The 8142-nt window shown below is 38.7% G+C and overlaps 1 long non-coding RNA gene across 2 annotated transcripts in view; it reads right to left on the bottom strand.

Annotated features, from left to right (window-relative positions):
* The window catches only part of LOC125616317, a 260518-nt gene extending 252606 nt beyond the window's left edge, over positions 1-7912 (bottom strand). For both annotated transcript variants that reach the window (XR_007346939.1, XR_007346940.1), the window contains exon 1: positions 7779-7912. This is a non-coding gene — a long non-coding RNA (uncharacterized LOC125616317). The remainder of the gene's footprint in view (positions 1-7778) is intronic.
* Between the last annotated feature and the right edge of the window lie 230 nt (positions 7913-8142).

The following is an 8142-nucleotide window of genomic DNA, read 5'->3' as shown; positions in this document are numbered from 1 at the left end:
TATATATATATATATATATATATATATATATATATATATATATATATTATATATACACACACACATTACTTATGAATCATTTAATATTCCCAGCAGCTCTATGAGGATGTGTATGTTTTACCCCATTTTACAAACACAGTGAGTAAGGCTCATACAGATTGAGAGACTTACCCAAGGTCATAACTGCCAGAGAGGAGTTACCCTAACCCTAACCATAACCATAACCTTAGGGAAAAGGAGAAAAGATGATGAAAAAAATTCAATGTCTCCATCTCAATTAGTATATTATGTTCAATTGGAGCCATTTGCAATTGCTGATATTCAATCATATTTTGACCTGCAAGATGACAACTACACCCCTGTGCCCCACCCCCAGAAGAGTTTGGGTATATTAAAGAAGACACAAAGGTATAAAGAGCAACTTGCTCTCAGTGATGCTCCATATCACCATGTGAGGTGCCCAGCCCCCTTCCAACACTCTCAGCCACAATTCTGAGGCCTTGTCTCTAAGCCCAAATTTCTTCATCTTCTAACTCCACCTAAAATCCAGCCACAGATACATTAATAACCAAGCAGATAACAGGGCCAGTTGTGTCCTCTTTCTTATTCTAAGACTCCATATCTTACCCTTGTCATAACTCTCATAGGCATGGTATGTGGCAGGAGGGAGATTTGGCAGTCTTTGCTTTGCCACAAGAGATATGAACAGCCAAGACAAGAAAAGACAAGGTATGTATCAAAAGAGACCAAGGTACCAGAGGCGGTGGCACACGCCTGTAATCCCAGCGCTTGAGAGGCTGAGGCAGGAGGATCGTGAGTTCAAAGACAGCCTCAGCAAGTGAGGCACTAAGCAATTCAGTGAGACCCTGTCTCTAAACAAAATACAAAATAGGGCTTGGGATGTGGCTCAGTGGTTGAATGCCCCTGAGTTCAATCCCCAGTACCCTCCAAAAAAGAGACCAAGGTCAAACACATAGAAGATACCCAATAAAATTTTTGCAGTGCTTTTACACAAACTACTTACAAGCATGATCATAAGACTAATATTTTGTAAAACACCTTGCAAATCTTAAGGAATGAAAATAATTTGGGCACGCATATGCTTTGAAAATACACAAGATTTTTTTTGTTTTTGTTTTTTTTGTGTGTGTGTGACAGAACTTTTTATCTTCTATTGGACATTTGATGATGTCTAAATTCTGAAAGCACTTCCTCACCTCTTCTCTCTGTGTCCCATGTGTCCTGCTAATAACCCAACACGCATAAGCCTGGAGGGAAGATCAGAAACAGATTCATCTGTAGGATTCTCTACATACATTAAGTATGTAAAAATTGATAGACTCCGTTGATGAACATAATTAATACAGAGAATTAACCTTTTGCTTCCAAGACCGTCAGGACCTTGTTTTTTGATTCTGAATTTTTCATTACATTAATGATACACAATAAAAATGGGGTGGCTTGGTTGGTTTATTTAAGTCACTAATGGTATTTGTAACTACAAGAGAGATAAACCCAGAAAGAAATTTTATCTGTAGCCTTGATGTTTGTAATCAAAAAAGGGCTGAGTTGCAGGAAACAATGTTTTGTCAGTCAACCGTTAAAAATATTCCACATCGTATTAGTCCCAGGCAGGGCCCAAACTGACCAACATGAAATACTTCATCTCCTTGGACAACATATCCCGTAAATTATGAAAAGAAAATGGTATTTTATGAGAGCCAGGCAACCTCATTTTCTAGGCAGCACATTTCATTCATATTGCAGTTATTAATAGGTCACTTACAGGATTCATAACTGGTGCCACTGTATGAAGGTACCCACACATGGACAATCACCGTAGCGAAAAGTAGTATATCTCTGTTCTTTCCAGGGCAGTAACTTTATCAAAACTATCACAAGTGTCCTTTGAACTCCACTCTAATATTTTCTAATTGAATTTTACGTTGTGTTCACCAGAGTTCCTCCAAGACGACTTTTTTTTTTCTCTCTCTCTCTTTGGAAACTTCCAAAATCTCCTTTTCACTAACAGATTTTGCCTACTAAAGTTAACATTTTCTCTGTGGACTATTGCATGTAAAAGTGGCTGCACCTCCTTGCTCTCACATCAGCTAGTCTCTTGCATGAGCAAACATATTCAATATTTTTAAAATTAGAAGTTGAAGAATACACAGGATGAGATGTCACTATAAAGTGAGCAGGGGCATATAATTAAGGATTAAAATCTAAATCATTACCTCTCATGCCAGGTAGAACAAGAAGCATGGATGGCTTCTCATCTCCTTAGAGAAATACAGATACATTGGACCAGATAAGGCATTCTGTAGTTTTCATTATAAAGTTAATATTTATCTTACAGCATTGAGTTTATCTTGCCAACATATCTCATTCAGAAAAAGAAGAATTTCTTGATTTACCACATTAAAGTAAATATTGCCATGAGATACGTGTTAAATTTTTAATAAAAACCACCCTATCTTGGTTGGATCAAAAAGAGCTGCTTCAGCTGAGATACAAACAAAACCAAATAAAAATACATAATTCCAAATACTGAACATCACCACACAGGTTGACCAGCCTGTTCACGACAATTGCAGTTTTATATGGCTGTGCATTTCAGAGTCTCAACTAAATTTATTATGAGCCATAATCTTAAAGCTAAAACGTGCAGTTACCTGGAGTGTAACACTGACCCACGGGATATAGCATTTCAGAACTGCATACCCCTCATGCCTGAACTATGCCCCTCAAAATGCACAAAAGTGAAATTCAGTTCAATTGGATTTAAAACATCACCCTTTGCCTTGGATAGATGATTTTTGTTTGTTTTGTTTTGGGGTACTGGGGATTGAACCCAGGGATGCTCTACCACTAAGCCACAACCTCAGCCTTTTTAATATTTTGAGACAGGGTCTTGCTAAGTTGCTTAGGGCCTCCCTAAATTGCTGAGGCTGGCCACAAACTTGCAATCCTCCTGCCTTGGCTTCCCAATTTGCTGGGATTATAGGCATGTGCCACTGCACCTGTCTTGGGGTAATGTATTTTGAGTATGGAAAATCTGTTAGCTGAGGAAGGATGATTCTCCCCATCTTTATGAACTAATTCTCCAGGAGCCTGCAGGTAAGTCTCCTGGAATCTCTTCCCCATTCTAGAATAAGCTGGAGAGAGGACAGAACATAGGACTAGATGGGCACAGTAAAGAAGATTACTTCAAGCCTTCAGGTTCAGAAGGTAAAGAATAAGGTCAAATCCTCAAAATGAAAGTGTATGTATCAAAGAAACTGTATTAAGACAGTACAGCACTGTGGTCACCTAGAGGCCTTTGTGCTGCTCTCTGTAATGACAAAAAAAGCCCCTGACTGAGGACCAACTACGTTCTGTGCATTTGAAACCCAGCTCTGCCACTTAGAGGCTGGGTGACCTAGAGGAAGTTTCATAACCTCTCTGTGCCTGGATTCCCTCATCTAAAGAATGGAGCTGATGGTCATATCTCCCTCCTAGGATTGAGGTGAGCATTAAATTAGTCAGCAATGGCTAAGTTCTTGGACAGAGTCTGACACATGATAATTGGCACTGTGTAGATATTTGTTTTAAAAAAAAAAAAGTAAAATGGTGGGTTTGCCAGCTTCCTTGATTTACATGATCAGAGACCTGGAGATAAATTTAAACCTACTTCTTTCTCCAACTCTATGATTTCTCCTCCCTCCCCAACACATCAGCTTTCTAATCACAAACAGAGGTATTTTTTTCTTAATAAAAAAGAAAAGCTAACATTTAGTAAACACTGTGTATGTGCCAGGCAATTATCTGTTAATTATCTCATTCCATTCTCATAAAATCCAGTGAACTGAGTGCTATTATTATCCCCATTTGATAGATGAAGAAATGAAGGCATTGAAAGATTAAGTAAATTGTCCAAGTTAACATTATGATTATGGACCAGAACCAAGATTTGAACTCAGACAGTGTTGAGATTTGTTTCATGGAGAAAAAAATGTCATTCTACAAAAAATATCCCCTAATGAACTTATCTTTTTAAAAAAAAATGTCATTCAAAAATCCCTCCTACAACAGACAAGCACACTGTATGCAAGCTCATGAGCAGACTAACCTCACATCCATGTGAATGAATGATTGTTGTTTTAAGCTACTGAGTTTGGGGGTGTTTTCTTTTATATAGCAAGCTTATAGCAAAAAAGCTCACTAGCAAAGGCTTTTTATATGCTTTTGATAAATAAAAACAAAACCAAATTTGAAAATGCTTTTAAATTATGAAACAAAGAGCTGGGCATGCAGGTACCTGCCTGTAATCCCAGCCGCCTGGGAGACTGAGGCAGGAGGATTGCAAGTTCAAAGCCAGCCTCAGCAAAACAAGGCACTTAGCAACTCAGTGAGACCCTATCTCTAAATAAAATACAAAACAGGGCTGGGGATGTGGCGCAGTGGTTGAGTGCCCCTGAGTTCAATCCCGGGTACCCCCCAAAAAATTTATGAAACAAAGAATTGTTGCAAGCTTGAACATTTTCTTTGAATACGCACACACACACACACACACACACCACACACTAATTTAGGCTGTTTGTTTGAATGTATTATAAATACATTTTCTTCTAAAAAGTCCTTTTCCCTTTAATACTTAATGTCTATTTCCATATTTCAGATTAATATGTTTTTATAATCCATAACAAAATGAACTAGCAAACTGTCCCAAATATCCAGAGTTCCATGAAGTCAAAGAAAGTTTTGTCATAAGACTGTCCGCGTTGCATGCGAAAGCAGTCATCAAAACAGTTAAATCGGTCAACAAGTATGGTGACACAAGTGTCTCCAAAGATGCCTCTGCAAAATTTGACGAAGTCCATGAATAATTTAGGGATGGTACCATGCAAATAAGCAAGAAAACAACTCCTCTTTCAGGGGGCAGAGCTGAGCTGCGAGGGCACCAACCGCACTCTACCCAAAGGGAGGGAGAAATCTTGATTCATTTCTTGGTACAGATTTGAAAACAAACTCTCGATTTGACTTGACTAAATATAAGACCAATCAGAAATATTTTCATAATTCTATTTTTCAAAATAAAGCCCCACTCAAGCCATTGTATTTTTTCCTGATCACATTTTGGCCAGCATTTTTAAATGGATTCACCCTACAGAGCCTTTTTTTTCCCCTCCAGAATCAGTTATTCTCAGATAATGAGGGTAAAGAGGACTTCCTCTCCCACATTTCTGTATGTAAGAGCTTCCAAAAAGTGAACCCATCTAAGTCATAAAAATATTATATCAAGAGTAATTCTGCTATCTGGTGGCAACTCACATAAACAACAGGAGCAGAGGATGGGGTTGAGAGTTGAAGAAGGGGTCTTAATTTGTATTACATTTCTTGAAAATGTCTGCCATTCTAATCTGATTTAAGAATAAATATATTTTGTTTAAAAAAAATCATCAACATTAAGGATAAAGAAAAGAAACTGAAGCCAGGCATGGTGGTGCATGCCAGTAATCCCAGCAGCTCAAGAGGCTGAGGCAGGAGGATCACAAGTTCAAAGCCAGACTCAGCAATTTAGTGAGGCCCTAAGCAACTTAGCATGGCTCTGTCTCTAAATAATTTTTTTTTTTTTAAAGAGTGGGAATGTGGCTCACTGGTTAAGCACCCCTGGGCTCAATTCCCAGTACCAGAAAAAGAAAGAAAGAAAGAAACTGAAAGGATAGAATATTTCTGAACACTGTGTGCTAGCTAGGTACTACTGGGGACTTTGAATTCAATTTAAGAGAAAATTTAGATCACTAAGACCTTCCATCACCAATAAAGAGCAACTCTCTAAAGCAATCCAATTGTCACAAAGATAAACTGGTCAATTTGCCATTGTGAGATAAATTCCTCCTCTGACTTAGAATCATACAAAATGAATTTTAGAGCAGGAAAAGATCTTAAACATCATCTAGGTTGACATTCTCATTTTACAGATGAAAAGACAGAATCCAGGATTAAGTGACTTGTCTAAGACCATGAGACTTGTGAGAGTCAGGGAAGGGTCTAGAATCTAAGTTTCTCAACTTGAAGGTGAACAATATTTTTCCCTTTCTCTTCCCTGAAAAATAATGGCAGAATTACCAAAGAGAAATTTCACAAAAGCCTCACATCTTCACCACGTGGAACCCATTTCTCCACTGCAAAAACAGTAGAGTGGATATATCATAGTATCTATTTCCAAACAAACACAAGAGATCCTTCAACCCCAAAAGCAAGCTGCAGCCTGTAATCCCAGCAGCTAGGGAAGCTGAGGCAGGAGGATTGCAAGTTAGTGAGGTGCTAAGCAATTAGCAAGACCCTATCTCAAAATAAAATATTAAAAATGTGCTGGGAATGTTGCTGAGTGGTTAAGCACTCCTGGGTTCAATTCCTAGTATTCCTTCCCCCAAAGGAAAATCAGGTTGCAGGGCTCTGGGGAAAACAACATATGGATGTCAATCTCTTCTCTCCCATGGCCAGGCACCCTAGCATAGAACATAGACTGCACAATGAGCCTCAAAGTGTGGTCCTGAGACCAGCAAAATCAGCATCATCTGAAACATTGTTAGAAATGCACATCTTGGGTCCTACCCCAGACACACCCAGTGAGAAATTCTGAGAGTAGGATCCCAAACACTGTGGTTTAAAAGCCCTTCAGGTGATTCTGATGCACACGAAAGTTTAAGAACCATTGATCTAGACAACCAATACACCTGCTACTTTAATAGATTCCAAGGGGGTCCCAAGTCCAAATGGTTTTATTATACATAGAAATTCTAGGGGCTTGGCAAGTATCATCTGAATTTTGAGCACTGATTAAAAAAAATTCCTTAACAGCAATTGTTTCAATTTGTTAGTGGAAGCTGGTTTTTATCTTTATTCAAGATTTATAGTGTTTTGTTTTTATTCCCCAATGATAGTGAGTCTTCCTATTAATGCAGGAATAAATAATCCAAGAGGAGGAAGGTCCCAAGAGCACAAACACCAGTACAAGTGGCATCCCATTTCCATTTCTTCCTCTCCTTGTCTTCCTTCTCTGCCTGTGGCTACAACCATCTCTTCAACCACTATTGAATCTTTTGCCTCTGCTGAATGCTTATATGGCCCCCTGTCCCTTCTGTTCCCATAACTGCCACCTGTTCCCCTTTTTCCTTCACTTTTCAACTGTCATGACTTCGACTTTTTGACAGCCAATTTGACTATGTAGTTACTTAGCTTCAGAAGATCAAGTAATCTCATTACCTAATCAGGTCCATCTAATACAGAAGAGAAAAAAACCAGGTCTGGGAAAGTTAAATCAATTATCCACTGCTCTACAGCTCTTCCAATTAAATAAATACAATTATACTTTTCTATTATGTAGATTTCTTGCTTGACTCTATCATTTGAGCCACTCAAAACCATGTCAAAACTTGCTTTTTTTCATTGAATAACCATTCTGCCTAGCTTAGGTTTACCCAAAAAAAAAAAAAAAAAAAATCCTGAGAGTGACTTTTACATTTCTGAGAGTGACTTTGTTGAGGATAGTCAGGACCCTAAAGAAATTAGTCCACCTAAGACCTTTCTTGAGGTTATTATCAAGACATTGGTTCTAAAGTTTAGATCCCCAAAACAGTTATCATTACATCTATATTTCAATATCTTCATAGAGACATTTCTTCCTTCAGCCTCTAATATGTGCCACACGCTGAGGATACAGCAGTTGTTATGGGAAGCCGCTTCATAAAACACCCTAAGTCTGAATTCAAATCAATGAGAGCTTTATTTACCTGGCCAGGGACTGTCACCCATCCGTAGAGACTGAAGTTCTATGGGAGAACAGCAATTTTCTGGCCTGCATCCTGGGAACTTAAAGACGAAAACCACAACTCAGGGGCTTTCCTTAGTGTCATGCAAGCAAGCCAATCACAGTGGTCAAACCAATAGTAAGCAGGGACCTGTGAGTCCCTAAGCAGGCCTGGAATTTTCCAGTTAGCAAGCAAGCAAAGACAGAAGCTAGAAAAAAGCAATCAGCTTGCAACTCAGTTAACCCCATCTTGGGTCCAAGCAGGTGTTAGACAACCGTATCCCAGAGTTCAAGCAGGTGGTTAACAGGGGTGAGAATCTACTTCAAAGTCTTGGGTCACCAAGACC

Source organism: Marmota marmota, unplaced genomic scaffold (genome assembly GCF_001458135.2).
Source record: "Marmota marmota marmota unplaced genomic scaffold, marMar, whole genome shotgun sequence".
NCBI lineage: Eukaryota > Metazoa > Chordata > Mammalia > Rodentia > Sciuridae > Marmota > Marmota marmota.
Note: the sequence above shows the minus strand (reverse complement) of the source record. Positions and strands in the feature narration are given on the sequence as shown.